The sequence below is a fragment of the Tiliqua scincoides genome, chromosome 7, assembly GCF_035046505.1.
Source record: "Tiliqua scincoides isolate rTilSci1 chromosome 7, rTilSci1.hap2, whole genome shotgun sequence".
In the NCBI taxonomy this organism is placed as follows: domain Eukaryota; kingdom Metazoa; phylum Chordata; class Lepidosauria; order Squamata; family Scincidae; genus Tiliqua; species Tiliqua scincoides.
This window is the reverse complement of record NC_089827.1, coordinates 54735185-54751180: the sequence shown is the minus strand read 5'-3', so window position 1 is coordinate 54751180 and position 15996 is coordinate 54735185. Positions and strand designations below refer to the sequence as shown.

The 15996-nt window shown below is 46.6% G+C and overlaps 1 pseudogene; it reads left to right on the top strand.

Annotated features, from left to right (window-relative positions):
- The first annotated feature begins 11664 nt into the window (after window positions 1-11664).
- LOC136658016 (5S ribosomal RNA) lies at window positions 11665-11785 on the top strand (annotated as a pseudogene).
- Window positions 11786-15996: the final 4211 nt, after the last annotated feature.

Genomic DNA, 15996 nt, shown 5'->3' with positions numbered 1-15996 from the left:
AATGAGCTCCCGCACCCTAAAGATGCCTCTGTTCACCACTATTATGGTTGACTTGGACATGGTACAATTACTTGAGGATCAGAACACTTAAGACCATCATGCAAAGGCTAATGTAGAGATAAGAGCAGATAGAGCAGTGGTTCCCAAACTTTTTAACATTGGGACCCATTTTTTTAAAATGATACTCTATCAGGACCCACCTAGATTTATCAGACTTTAAAAAAGGAGATCTAGAAAGAGATATTACATTTATTTATAAGTAATAATATCCAGAAAGAAAGACCCACAAACATTTATCTCCCTATATATATATATTTATTAATTATTAACAGTATTTATATACCGCTTTTCAACTAAAAGTTCACAAAGCGGTTTACAGGTTTATATATACACAAATGCTTGCAAACTGTAGGAGCTTAGCTCCTTGCAGGACAGTTAGCAGCTACAATATCTGATTTTTGAATAGCTTCAGGGCTTGAAGCAATTAATTAACTGATCTTTCCATCACCCTTTGGCAGTCCAGCAAAAATCAGGTTGCAACCCATTTCCAACCCACATTTTGGGAACCACTGACTTAGAGAGATAAGCTCTGAATGAGAGGGCAAGAAATACTCTGTTCTCTGTCATTTCTTTTCCAGCTTTGGAGATGATCCAAACAGAGGATATACATCAGAAGGGTCTGCCCAGCCCAGTCTAACCTTTGGAACATCTCAAGTGCCATTTAAAACTCAAAAGGTTCTGGATCAGGATGAGCACTTTCAACTGGATTCCTGTTGTTTGTTTTTATGGGGATTTGTGGTTTCCATGCAAGTTAAAAACAGCATATCGCAAAGCGCAGAGCAAGCCAAGCACATTTGCAGCTGGAAGGATGGTGGCATGCCACGCACCCTGGAGCAGCCCAGTTGCAGAAAAGCTGTGGGCCCCTCCTGCAGTAACTTCTTCATACACACTGCCACGTGTGGCAAAAAATAAAACAAAAACAGAAATGAAAAAAGGAAAAGCAGATGTTGAGTTAAGTCCTGGGAGGAGCGGAGAATGGAGGGCAGGAACTCCAAAGACAGAACTTGGCAATTGCAGCGGTACAGAGAGGGAAGGGGTGGGACAAAGGTGTGGGGGGAGGGGGAGGAGAGAACAAGCCTGGAATATGAGCCAGCACAACACAATGGGCAGTGGAGCGGGTGGAGAGAGAGAGAAGAAGCAGGCTGGAATGAAAATTGGGCAAGAAAAGCTGTAAATCACGCCCTTGACTGCCCAAGGACACTTTTAAACAGACACAGTTATGGAATCTCTTCTTTCACTGCTCTCTGGAGTCTGATAAAAAAACATTTTACATGCAGGGTTATGTTTCCGAGCCAGCTGTGTGATGTGGCCGATCTCAGAGTGCCACCTGGCTGGTTTTCCATTGGTTTGACCCGAGCGCAGTGGCATTGCTAGGAGGGTGCGAGCCGCACCGGGTGACACACAAGAGGGGGGTGATGCGCACGGGGGGGGTGTTGTGCTAAAATCACGGTGGTGAGGAGTAACATCATCATGTTATACACCGTTGGATGTGGAATTTCGAGCTGAATGCAATGCAAAACAACAGAGTGAAATATCTCCTTTCTATCAAAAGCTATGGCCAAAACACTGGAGAACAAAAAAATGCATGGATCCCTATGGAAAGTGAAAGTGAGCCGTATCGCATGTTAACCTGTGAGTAGGCAAACTTGCCTTAGTCTGTTGGAAAGGGCAGGCTGAGAGGAATCCAACGACACCAGAATGGTCCTGATCCAATGAATTCAGCCCTCAAAAACACCTGAGAAGGAAGTCTCTGCCTCCAAGCAGATGAAAGTATTGAGCCCTATGGAAAGCGAATAAGCCTGTTTACTTGTGAGTAAGCAAATGTGCCTTGGCTGGTGTGGAAGATCAGGTGAAGGAGAGTGCATGGCTACCAGAATGGTCCTGATCCTATGCACCTGGAGCTCAACCAGTGCTCCAGAAGGCAGCCTCCCCTCTCCTCACTAAAAAGGATCCACACAGAGGCTTCAGCTGATAAGGTGAACCTTTTTGAGACTTGCAAAGCCAGGTGGATCCTGACAGTGATCTGGTTTAAACAGAAGTTCTTAACTTGAACTGGGCACCAGGTAGGGCTGAAAACCTTACTGGTTTTGAAGGGGGGGGGGTGTTACTGCACGCAGGCTGCAGAGGAAATTCACTTGGTGGAACAGGGCTGGCTTCTGCTTTTATTGGTTTTACTTTACTTATTTATTTTAATTTGCCTGATGATGTCACTTCCACCATGACATCACTTCTGGTGGGTCTTGGACAGATTGTCATTCTAAAAAGTGAGTCCCAGTGCTAAACGTTTGGGAACTGCTGCAATAAGGTGTTAGTAAGTTGACACCGGAGTGTGTGTGTGTGACACCACTAGTGACCAAAATCACTAAAATCAGTTTGGAGGAATAATACCATCATGTTATATATCAGTCAATGCATAATTTCATGCAGAATGTGTTCTATCTTTGTTCTATCAAAAGGTACAGCCAAAAAACCAGTGGGGGCAGAGTGATGGTACATCACCACGCCCACCTGGGATGCTGCCCCGCTCACTGCATGGGGGGTGACACGCTGGCATCCCGCACCGGGTGACACGAACCCTAGTGATGCCAGTGCCCTAGCGGCTTCTTTTTTGCTTTTTTCTCTTGTTGTTTTTTTCCCCTTCTCCTCTACGCCTCAGTGTTAGATAGTTGGCAGTTTAGCTCTTCATCTGTGTCAAGGAACGGACACTTGCAAGACAGCAGTGGCTTTTACACTCATACTAGCTGGGAGGGCTGGCAGCCCTACGCAAGCCTCACATAGGTCAACAGTGTCTGTGACCAAATATAGCCTAACAGAATGGAAAGAGGATATTGTCATGAATATGTACAGTTTAGGCCTAGTAGCATTGCAAGGCCTGAACCAAGCTAAAACAGTAACACAGAAGTGGCTTGCATTTCCTAGCTGCTAGGAATTTACAACTCAATGGAAGGTGATTATGTAGCACCTAGGCAGCCAGAAAGACACCCATCAAGGATGGAATGCAGCTGCAGATCTCCAGGGGGGAGGGAAGAGCTGAGAGGGCGAGCTTCCAGCCCCACTTCCAGAGGACAGGGCTTTTGGTCTTTGTCTCTTGGTGAGATAGGTGGTGGGTGCACATCCTGCCCCGCCAGGACCATGTGGCCATAGGTAACTGGCCTGAGGATCTACAAAAGAAGCTGACCCAGGTGAGGGTTAGAGAATAATAGAGTTAGCCAGTTAACTTTGTTGTTTTATGCTGATGTGTTTCCTAGATGTTTTTATGCCTCTAGCATTTGCTGCCTTTTGTAACCTTTTGTAACCCTATGTATTTAATAAAGTAGAAAACCTTTTTACCATGTTGGTTCATTTGTCTGTTGGGGACAAGGGTTCAGAATCCTGCCTAGCCGTTCAGCAAGCTACCAAATCCTCATTGAGGACTAGTGACTTGAGGACTGAGACTTTAAGTAAAGAAAGTGCTCAGTGCCTACAAGGGATATAGTTAAGCCTAGAGGGTCTCAGTTTCCCTGGACTGAGACACTGGCTCTTACAGGGTGGTGGCAGTACTACCGAACAGGGATCTTTGAGGGTTCAGAACCAACAACTCTGAGCACCCCAAATCCCTGGGAGTGTGAGACCAAGTGTACGACAGATATGAACTCCTATCACTGCACCTCAACATGTTTCTTTTTCTCCTTCACTGCACAGAAGTTCTGTGAGATATGCAGTGTGTGTGTGGGGGGGGGGGAGCTTGAGATATTTCAGGTGTCTTAGTGAAACTCATCTAGCATCCCACAACATTCCTCAGATATTTTGCCCAAGCAAGAGCTGCCAACATTAGAATGTGGAGACAACTTGGAATCTTGAGACAACCCAAGGATAGATTCCAAAGCAGATTTGGGTGAACTCTTCCCTGCTTGCCTGAGACTGACTTGGAAGTGGTCACCCCAGTGGCATAGTTAGGGGGGAGCAGGCCGCACCGAGTGACACGCACAGGGGAGTGACAGCGCTACTCGCCAAAACTTTTTAAAACTTGGTATTTTCAATTAATACCATCATGCTATATATCCATCCGTGCATAAGTTCAAGCAGAATGCAGTGAAACAAACTGCATTGAAATAGCTTATAGCCAAAAAAAACCAGCGGGGGCGAAGCAATGGTACATCACCATGTTCACTGCCTGGGGCATTGCCCCGCCCACTGCATGGGAGAAGGTTCATCATAGGGGCGACAGGCTGGCCTGCCACTACATGTGACACCAACCCTAGTGACGCCACTGGATCACCTGGAGCCTTTTATTTACCCATCGAGTGGCAGAAGCAGCAATGACAAGTGGAAAGGATTTTTGTCCCTCACACCTGCCCCCCATTTCCCTGGTAGAGCGCAAAGCACCACAGAGCACCACACAGCTGGAGCGCAAAGCACCACAGAGAATGCTGTAGGACTCTGGGAGCAGAAAGGTCCCTCCCCCTGCAGAGTCCCACACTGGGGTCAGCTGAGGATTGAATGGGGGTAGGTGGGAAGAAGGGATCCTGGTCTGCTAAGAAAGTGTGATCCAATCAAGGTATCAGGGATAGAACAGCATCTGAAACACACAGATTGGGGTTGTTGATGATCTCCCCCCAGCAGGTCTGTTCTGCCACTTCAAGTTATCCAACAGCCCGCCAAGTAACTGGTCCCTGTGAGGTCTGGCTGCACCAGCTGTTTCAATGTCTGCCACGGAGTTTGCAAAGCCACAGGGGGGCCTGACCGAAACAAGGCTCCCATTGGTCACTACGGGCAGGCAGGTTTATTGGTCACTACAGGCAGGCAGCCTTCCTTGGGGTCTCCATGATATTCTCACCTCTCGGACAGCTGCCTGTGGGGAGCAAGGAGAAACACAGAGAGAGTGTAACAGGGACTTGAAAACAGCATCAGGCACACCTGTTCGCTGTCTTGGGATGGATAATTGGTATTTTTGAGCAGGAGTGGGGCCACCAGGGTGAATGTGCAGTGGGTGCCTGTTGGGGGTGAGAGCACAGTGCCTTGGGATTTTGCCTTTCCCTCTGGGGGGGGGAGGAGCGCTGCATTGGAACTCTGCAGAGAATCACTGTTCAATCCCCTGTGGTAACTGTGGAGTCCTGCAAACAAAAGGGGTTCTCATATGTGTTTGGTCAGCCATAGCAATGGTTGGAGTCCCTGACATTCTCTGAAAGGGAGCAGACACTCCCAGCTCTTAGCTACTGCAAACAGAAGGGTTGGTTAGGCAATACAGTTGACAGCAGGGACACATGTCCTGAGGGTCAGAAGGGGACAAAAGGGAGATGCAGCATTCATAGATTGCATGGGATTCCCTGTGTGGGGTGTATTGTCCTTCTCCTCTTGGAGTAGGGAGGTAGAGGTTCCATTTGAGTACTCGTGAGTGGAGGCCTCCTGGGGCAGAATCCCTGCAGTTCTGAGATGACAAGTGTTAACCAAATACCTTGCCACACAAGTTGGGAGGGACAAGAGGTTGTTTGTGCAAAGTGCTCCCTTGGTGCACCAAGCGCCCTTTCACCATGGTTCCCATCACCAAAGCTCTCCCTTAAGAGCCCAGGAGGTTTAGCCCCCAGGAGAGGTATAGCCTTGCATCTTTTCATCTGAAATGCAGTCTACCTGGCAAGGGAGTTAGTAGTGAGGTTGGTGCATTGTGAGTGACTGCTAAATGTAATCAGTACCCTACACTCTGTAGTAAGAAAATGAATGGGGTGGGGGGGGGTTTACCAGTAGGTGCAATATTCTACTGCAGTATTTCCCTTCCCTATCATTCCCTATGGGGCTACTCTTACCTACGCTAGCTCTGTTGCTTGTTGTAGCATTTTTCTTGTGTTGGGGCATGTCCATTGTCTGAAGGTGCAACTTCATCACTGGGCGCTGGAGTGGAGATTTAGTTAAGATTGGGCTGTTGATAATGAGGAAATGAAAGGGAAACTTAGAGATTGCAGAGAAGCTGAATGATTCTTTGCATCTGTCTTCACTACAAAAGACTTAGCGACAATTCTTAGTTGGAACATCACAAGAATCTATGATTTAATCAACCCAACTTCCCATCTAGCAAAGTGCAAGGAAAAGACAAAGGGATGGGGTGTGAGTGGTCTTGTTACTCCTCTATTTCGTGTTCACAATCCAATGAAGCACAGTTGATTGGATAGTCTGAAATGGACAATTGAATTTCGGGGAGAAAATCCTTCAATAGGTACAGTGAGGCTCACAGGCCCACACAGGCAGCCCTCCCCCCTTCAACCTCAGTTTGTCCAGGTAGACAGTCCCAATGAAAATCTTCTGTTGGTGCCTTTTCTATATCAGCATGGAATTGAACAGAGCCAAGATTTCTAATCTAATAAGGATTATTACAAGGTGAAAATCAAAAAAGTTGCTTTAGAAAAGAGTTAAGTACACTACACTTCTGAAGAGCAACCCAGGGCAACCATCAAAAGCACACACAGGAAATTAAACACTATATTTTTCACATCACTATCTTGTCTTCGCCCAGACTTTACTGAGTGATACGATGGTCACAATGAACTCCTGCTATTTGCAATTTCTCATTAAAAAGGAATTTGGAAATGTTAACTTTAAAACATAATTGCCTACTATGTAGAGATGCATTTTCGGCTTCAAGTGAGATTCCTGGAATAGAACAGATCAGGAAATCACAATACATTTCTTAGGACTATCTAAGAACAGGAATACGGTACTTAGCGGCACCTCTTGCATCTACCAGCCTATAAACATCTGAAAGTTCCTATAAATTTATTCTATCATGCCTCCAAAATGGGCAGAATCAATACCAGATTGTACATCCAGTTAAATCTCCTTCCTCTTTTTATAAAAACCGCTAGTCCTATTTCTTTGTAAATACATTGCAGAGATTTTTAGGTACTTTTTAGGTAATTTTCCCAAGACAGAATTTGACAGTGTTCATGCTCAGAGACATACACAAACAGAGCATGCACAAATTGTTCAGACAATTGTTGGATCAGCAACACAAGCCAATGGAGCACCAAGTTTCCACCTTCCATTTACCCCTTTACCCCAAGCATTAAGGAATCCTGGCTTGTTCTGCATGACATCTGAAACTAGGAGTTTTGGTTTAAACATGATTTACAAACCAGGACTTGAAAATGAACAGTGATTTCTGATCCCAGTTTGTAAGCCACAGTTAAACCACAGCTCCTGAATTTGGACGCCACACAGAGATTGTGGTTTAACAAGCCAGGATTCTTCCATTGCAGCTCAGTGCACAAGCTGCATTGGATATGTGAGAACAGCAGCATATAGTGGAGCTCTTCTAATAACTCAGAGCGCTATCCTATGCCTTTCTACTCAGAAGTAAGTCCCATCAGAGTCAATGGAGCCTAATCCCAGGAAAGTGTGGATAGGATTGCACAACAACAAACAGGAAAGGCCCAGTGCATAAATCTTAAATTATTATTAAAAAATGCACAAAGCACAATTTATCTGTGGACTGTCTCTCGTTCCTAGCCTATTTGGGACTAGGACTTTTCAGGTCCCGGAAGAGATCACACAAACTGCCCATTCATGCAGGCTTCTGCTGCAACAGTTGAACCTATTCCCCAGGGTTCACTCACATAGCCTTCTCAACCAGAAGCCTTGTCTCTTATAGAGGCAATACACAAAAGTCACATAGGGATGACATTGCTGTGTTTTGGGTTCCACTCCTCCTGAACTCTAGTTTAACTCGGAGAATTGCTAAATTAATTCTGACACTGGAGCATGAGTAGTTTTGCCCCTGGTTTTTAGTTCCCCCCCCTTTAAGTTGTCCATGTGCCCATCTGCATTGCCAAAATGCTGTAAGAAAGCAATCTTGATGGGAACATGTGTATGATTGCATTGTGAAGTTTTTTGTATGGAGTTTTGCCAAAGCCCACATGTGTTCATTGATGAAAACACCATGTATCAAGAATTTTGATGCACCCATACACACAGTCATATCAAGTTTGATTTTTTGTGCATTGTCAATGTGTGAGGGCACAAACACATAGGTAACATGTTTCAACACGGCACAAAAACAGCCTTGATCCAATTACGCATCGGATGGTATCAAGCTTGCTTAGTTGCAATGTTCTGTCATCAAGCGTGGTGTCACCATGGTGCAATGTTCTGTCATCAAGCTTGATGGGAGAAGGTATTTGCAGCATCCAGATGAGGAAATAAAAAGGATAAGCAGGTAGGGTCATTGGTGCAAACCCCAAGTGGGCTCACATGCAACACAAGTCAGCCACTTTCCACTTTATTTGTTGTTGCTCGACGACCGTGGTCGCTTATTGTTCACACATATGGGGACCACAGCTCCTTCCACCACCCACGCTCTTCCTCTGCCTCCCAGGTTGTACAGGAAGGAGAAGGGAGGGGTGCATGTTCTCCTGTTCATCACCACAAATTCAGTAGGTCACTCTTAAGGGGCCAGCGGCCCACTTCATGATGCTGCTTATTGGTGTTTTATTTGGTGATTTTTGTTAAGGGCCATTGGAATGGGGAAGGGAAAGAGACAGCTCTGACAAATTAAAATGTTTTGCCTGTGGGCTTCAGAAAAAACATATTTCCAGCCACTAAACCACAAAACAAACATCCAAGCCATATAGTACTAACTCCAGAGAGGCAAGCATCCTGTTTACATATTTAGAGCAGCAAACCTCATGGTTCTACAACCTTGAATTAAGCATATTTGGAACCCATCAATGCATGATTGCCAGGAAATATTGTGTGTATGTTTGTGTGTGGGGTGGTGGTGGTGGTGGCTGGCATCAGGGGTCTGCCAGGTCAGACCCACGAAGCCCTGGCAGCTGACAGGCTGCAGCAGCTCAATACATTCAGGGTCCTATCCTCTCTAACTTTCCAGCATCAGTGCATCCACAATGCAGCCCCGAGGTGAGATAACGAGTGTTCGCTTACCTCAGTATTTCCAATCTTTGGTGTCCCAGCAGCAAATGCAACGTGCGGCTCTTGTAAGTGACTGGCAATGACATAATTACCAGTGACTTCTGGGTTTGGAGAAAAAGAGGTGAGAGGCTCAGGGTAGCCTTTCCCAGTGTACAAAAACAATGCACAGGAGCTCAGCCCACTGGGCTGGACCTCCTACCGCCATTTGTAGTGTCCCACACAGTCTTGCTGAGAATCGGCTGGCGGTCTGTGACACCCCAGGGATTGCCTCACAAGGAACAGTTTGGGAACCCCTGCCTTACTTTGAGGAGGCCTCTGAGACTGATGCCCCCACCCCACTGCAGGATCCTGCTCGTGCCCCGTTGGAACAGCTGCATCAGTTCTGGAATGTTGGCTAGGATTGGGCTCACATTGGACAACCATGTAACTTGTGCCATTGCTGCTCTGCTGCTCTCCTGCCCTCCCCATTTGCAACTGGGTTCCCTTGGAAGCCCCTGTGATGAACCCTGTTTACCAGAAGGCAGGAGAGGCAGTGGCTTTCATTTATGATCCAGGTTGTTGTCTTGTTCTAGTTGTTGTCTAGTTATAGAGGAAGTGCTTGGAACACTCAAGCATGCTATAAAATGCTAAATATTTCTACTGTGTGTCTGTAAGGGCGCAATCCTAACCAACTTTAGAGCACTGACTTAGCCGCAATGCAGCCCCAAGGCAAGGTAATAAACCTGCCCTTATCTTGAGGAGGCCCCCTTGACTTCATCCCCACTGCGGGATGCAGTGCATGGCACACTGGCACAGCTATGTCAGTGCTGAAAAGTTGGTTAGGATTGCGCCCTAAGCTGTACAACGTAGCCTAGGCCACGTTCCCTTCCTGCTGACCAGACCGGTATAGGGCAGGAATCACTGGCATTCCTCTCTCAGTGCCACCAGGGTGGAAAGGGCTAGTTCAGACAATACAGGTGGAACCTCAGCATCCACTGATTTGGTATCCACTGATTTGGCTTATCACTGATGCCGAGGTCCACCTTTAAACGACTTGTAACAAGGAAAAAAGCATCCGCATCCAATTTCCTACCATCACGCTGTTAAATAATTACAATTTTATTCCATTAGATTCCATTATTCACCCCATCTAGTGGTTGAATGCAGTATAGTGTCTATATACCAATGCATTCTGGGGTGACAATAGAGGAGCAAGAAACCTGGAAAGTGGGTATTTAAAGCAACTTTTCCACTGATTTGGTATCCACTGTTTGTTGGTTTTTTAAAAATTCACCAGGGGTTCCAGAACGGAACCCCAGTGCATAACAAGGCATAACCTGTAATGTTTCTTGACTGTTGTGAACAATACACCAGGAGCCATACTGTCTTGGGGTCCACTATTTTTTTACTAGTACTTACAGGCAGACTATTCCTATGATTGGAGCAAACACGCAACTGCAAGTCTTCTGTAATTGTTCTGCATAGATCAGTCTGTGCAGTTTCCTCTTGTAAATAAAGTCTGACACTAACCACATGTGAGCAAAAATAAATCCCTAGACCTCTTCCTTTCTCGTGCAACAGGACAGATGCTGTCACCAGTGTTCAGAAACCAGGTACTCAGGGCTGGCTATGAATGGTGATTTTTGCCTGTGCGGAAACCTGGGCCATTGCAACATTCCCAGAGCCCTGACAACCAAAGCCAGCATCTGCTGTTCTGTAGTGAGCCATCTTGCTTTAGGTATTTCACGCAAAATGCTCTGCGCAAAACCAGTTCATGCACCTGTTCAGCAGAGGAATCCCGTGAAGGCAATGCCAGCCTGTCCTCTAGAAATCCAGTGAGCGACAGACTGGCAGACAATCTCAAGCAAGCCGTTCACTTCCTGCTTCCACATTTACTTGCATGTGGTTCACCTTTGGGTTTCTAGCATGACTCTGATCAGATAGCTGCACAGCTGCAGGTTTTATAGTTCTTTGATCAGTTACCGGCTGCTGGTAAGTCCAGGTTTCAGCCACAAAGATTCAGTGCTAGCTGAAGTTGCTCCCAGATTCACGGTGTTTTATAAGGTGGATTCTGAGTCATCTCCCTCCAAAAACGAGTTTCATGCTGCACTGCAGAGTATGCTTAGGAAGCTTTCGAGACACTGCTGAACTGCTAGGGCCAAAAGGCCTACTGAGGCTCTTCATCTGCTGCTTCTACAGAGTTGACATCATTGCAGTGGTCTCATGTGGCAGAAACCCTTACCCTGAAGTTTTCAATGCAACTGCAACGGCAACTTACGGCACTTGAGCTACACCCCACGCAGTAGTAAAGGGACAAGGGCTACCTGAAAACACTAAGAATCAACGTATATATTTATTGAGCTGCCAACAATTGCAGTGGTTCTTGAACTTTTTAGCTCCAGGACCCACTTTTTAGAATGACAATCTGTCAGGACCCACCAGAAGTGATGTCATTAACCTGGAAGTGATGTCATGGCCAAAAGTGACATCATCAATTTAGGCTTCAAACCTAAGCCACAATCAGCCAAAGGTACACGGGGCGCTCATGCTGTTATTTTGCATACCTTGCAATTCAAACATTCCAGCTTGGACGTCAAAGCAGAACGCAGACTCGGATGCTTCTTCAACCACACAGCCCTCCACCCTCTCCAGTGTCCCATCTATTCAGGGCAAAGCACCATGCCTCTTTCCCACTGGGATCCCACTCTGCCCAGCAGCTCTGTGCTCTCTATTTTCAGCTTTGTATTACCCTGCACATGCCTGATCTCATCTGATCTCAGAAGCTAAGCAGAGTCAGGCCTGGTTAATACTTGGATGGGAGACCGCCAGGGAATACCAGGTGCTGTAGGCTTATACCATAGTCTTTTGAGATTGAAGGTTGCCAACCATAGCATTTTTCAGTGGCGGCTGAGCTAGGTGCCATGCAACCCACCTGAAATTGGCTTGCAACCCACTTAGTGGGTCCCAACCCACAGTTTGAGAAACACTGCACTATTTGAGAAATGAGGCCCTGCTCCTGGATCTCTATCAGACACCTGATCTGCAGTCATCAGCAGGTGTTCTCAGTGGTGTGAAAAGCCTTCCCAGCTCATTCTTGCCTTGGTATTAAAGGCAAAAGAGTAGATCAGCGTGGCTGGTCTGTGAGCAACCCTACTTAGCCATAAAAAAAGAAATAGGTAGTATATTAGAAAAAGAGATGCACACTTAGGGTTACCAGATACAAAGGGGGTCAGAGTGCCTATACCTTTAACCAGGAGGGAATTTTGTTAGGTGGAACTTTTTAAAACCTTCCATGATGAGCTGCACCTGCCAAAAATTCCCTAGTCTGTACAATGGTTAAAGGCATAGGCACTCTGTCTCCCTTTGTATCTGGCAGATCAGGTCATAGGCCAATCTAGTACAGCTTCCTGTATCTCACAGTGGCCCACCAGATGCCTCAGGGAGCACACAAGACAACAAGAGACCTGCATCCTGGTGCCCTCCCTTGCACCTGGCATTCTGAGGTACCCCACTTCTAAGATCAGGAGGTTGCACTTACACATCATGGCTTGTAACCTGTGATGGACTTTTCCTCCAGAAATTTGTCCAATCCCCTTTTAAAGGCATCTAGGCGAGATGCCATCACCACATCCTATGGCAAGGAGTTCCACAGACTATCTACACACTGAGTAAAGAAATATTTTCTGTCTGTCCTAACTCTACCACCACTCAGTTTTAGCGAATGTCCCCTGGTTCTGGTGTTATGTGAGAGTGTAAAGAACATCTCTCTATCCACTCTATCCATCCCTTGCAAAATTGTGTATGTCTCAATCATGTCCCCCCTCAGGCGCCTTTTTTCTAGACTGAAGAGCCCCAAACACTGTAATCTTTCCTCATAAGGGAGTTACCCCAGCCCAGTAATCATTTTAGTCACTCTTTTTTGCACCTTTTCCATTTCCACAATATCCTTTTTGAGATGTGGTGACCAAAACTGGATAAAATACTGCAGGTCTGGATGTCACATCTCAAAAAGGATATTGTGGTAATGGAAAAGGTGCAAAAAAGAGTGACTAACAGCACAATCCTTTCTTGTGCTGGAACAGGCAGGCCAGGAGGCCCGCACTGTATCCAGGGCATGATAGGTGCCCATAGTGGCTCAGCTGGGGGTAAGGGGAAACTCTTCCCCTTACCCCCAGCTAAGCCACTGCAGCCCCAATGGATCTCCTTGGACTTGTACCACTTCTGGAGGTGGCATAAGTCCGAGGAGAGTGGAGCGGTTTGTAGCCGCTCAGCGCTGCTCGGGACTGGGTGTTGGCATCCGGCATAACTGCCGGGTCCCCCTGCTCTCCCCAGATCTCTTCTCTTCCGCCTCCTCCTCACCTCCACTCTGCGCTCCCCAGAGCCTTGAGTTGGTCAAGCTTGGCCAATGCAAGGCTCCTTCATGAAGTTGGCGCAGAGGTTGGATTCAGCCTCTGCGGGGTGGTGTGAATCCCTGCGCCGGCCCAGCCGACTTCCGAGGAGGTGTAAACATGCCTTACAGCATGTTTGCAATCCTCCTGCTTCACGTTGGCTGGAACATACCCATATGCTCCTGCTCTTGATATCTTATCACTTGACGGCTTCCAGTTGACTTTGAAAAGGAGCAAGGCAACAGGGAAGTTTCAATTTATCAAGCTTACTCATTTCTCAGAGGTCAACGGCCCTGAAGATAGTTTCTTGTAAGTCATCCCAGGGGACCTTTAAAGCCCTATACTGCTCTGGGCCAGGATATCTTAGAGACTGCCTACTCCCGTACAATCCGGCTCACCCTCTCAGGTCATCAGAGAAGGCCTTTTTGCAAGTGCCGCCACCCAAGGAGGTCCAGGGGGCGGCTGCAAGAAATAGGGCCTTCTCGGTAGTGGCACCAACATTATGGAACTCCCTTCCCCTTGACTTGAGAATGGCTCCCTCTCTTGAGAGTTTTCGGCAAGGCCTGAAAACACTGTTGTTTAAACAAGCCTTCTGATTTCTGGCCTTCTTAACTTTTTTATACATCTTTTAGTTTTTTTACAGGCTTGATTCCTCGGTGATTTGCTCTTTTATTCTGTCTTTTAATCTGACTACTGTTTTTATGGCCTCTGTAGTGTGTTTTTAAATGTTTTTATCTGCTATGTATTGATGTTTTTAAAATCTGTTTTTTTAATATGTTGTTAGCCGCCCTGGGTCCCGTTAGGGAGAAGGACGGGATAAAAATAAAGTTTTATTATTATTATTATTATTATTATTATTATTATTATTATTATTATTATTATTATGTTGCAGCCCTCAAGCAACCAGTAGGACCCAGCAGTCTGGATCCCTGTTTTCTGTTCCTAGTACTAGAACTTGAATTGCTGCATGAGCAGAATGGGGATCCAGTCGCTTATAAACCTTCCCCTGCACTGCAGATCTGTTAAGCAGGGCTAGCTCTATCCTCCAAGTTGTTGGATGACTCAGTCAGTCACACCCAAAGACTTACGAACTGTCAATTGACACTTAGCTTTTCAAGTGCTGGCACTTCATGGCACGAGAAGCCCAGAATCACACAGCTTGAAGGGACTCTGTGCTTCAGACAATTGTTGCTAGTCTTCCAGTATCCTAGGCAAATATGAGGCTGTCTTATATGAAGGCAGGCCAGTGGTACCTCTAAGCTTAGCATTGGCCACCGCCTGGTAACAACTCTCCAGGATTTCAGACAGCAGCCTTTCCCAGCCCTACCTGGAGATGCCAGGGACTGAATTCAGGACCTTCTGCACATGCTCTATGTGCTCTGCCGCTGAGCTACAGCTTCCCCCCTCCCCATGTCTACCCAACTTCTTCTTGAAAAAATCAGCAAGAAATGTTCACAGGCACTTATTCCATGGCCGAACTGCTCACAGTGTTTAGGAATATGGGCTGCAATCCTAACCTCTCTTTCCTGGGAGTAAGTCCCATTGAACACAATAGGACTTACTTCTGAGTAGACCTGGTTAGGCTTGTGCCCATAGTCTGATTGCTAGAGGCTAGCACCAAGAGAAGGAGATGACTGTTCAGGGCCGGTTCATCCATGAGGCCGAATGAGACAATTGCCTCAGGCAGATTGACAGGAGGGTGCCCACCTCCACCTGCCCATTTGCTCCCACTCCTCCTCCTCCCACTCCCTGGATTGGAATAGAAAGAGGGGAGCAGAGCAGAAAAAGGCCTATCCTCATCTTCCAATCCAGGAAGAGCAGAGGCTGGAACATCATTAACTGGAAAAAGAGGCGCTTTATCAAGTGATGTATTTAGCAGAGGGAGAGTAGTTGTCCTTTTTCACCCCAGTACAGTGTCTTTTCTAATGGCTGTTTCTTCTGGCTGGGAAAGGGGAGATACTAAAAGTGTGATCCGAACTAACTTTCCAGCACTGGGCAAGGGCAATGCAACTTTGAGGTAAGAAAACAAACGTTCCCTTCCTTTGAGGAGGCCTCCGTGAGTGCCACCCAACTGCAAGATGCAGCACGTGCCCCATTGGCATGGCTGTGTCAGAGCTTGAAAGCTGGTTGGAATTTGGGCCTCAGTCGTTCAATTTTCTTTGTAAACTGCTTTGTCAACTTTTAGGTTGAAAAGCAGGATATAAATGTTCTTAATAGCAGCAGAGGAGCAGCATTTGACAAGATGCTCCTGGCGCCTGGAGGTCTTGGGCCAGACCGATGACTGTCAAAATCATGCTTTATGTGTCTCAGAGGTGTCTTGACTGCCCAATGATGAAGATAGTCTTGGACCAGACAGACTTTTGGTCTGATCTAGCAAGGAGACATAGCTCAGGAGTCTTGAGACTCTCCTGCCTGTTTCACCTGGGGACCAGTGAAGGGGCTCCTAGGGCTTGGGGCATGTTTAGGGTGTGACTTCCTTTCTCACACGCATACTCGGACCATGCAGCTTGAATAGGGGCTCATACTCAGAGGAGCCTGTGTCCGTCTTTTCTGGGGACAGAGCAGGTAGCCCGAGACTGAAACTCCACGCTACCGTTTTGACACTTCATTCCACTCCCGTTCACATCACCTTTGCAAATCAGGATGTGGGATGTGGTGTGGTCTGGGGCTTTTT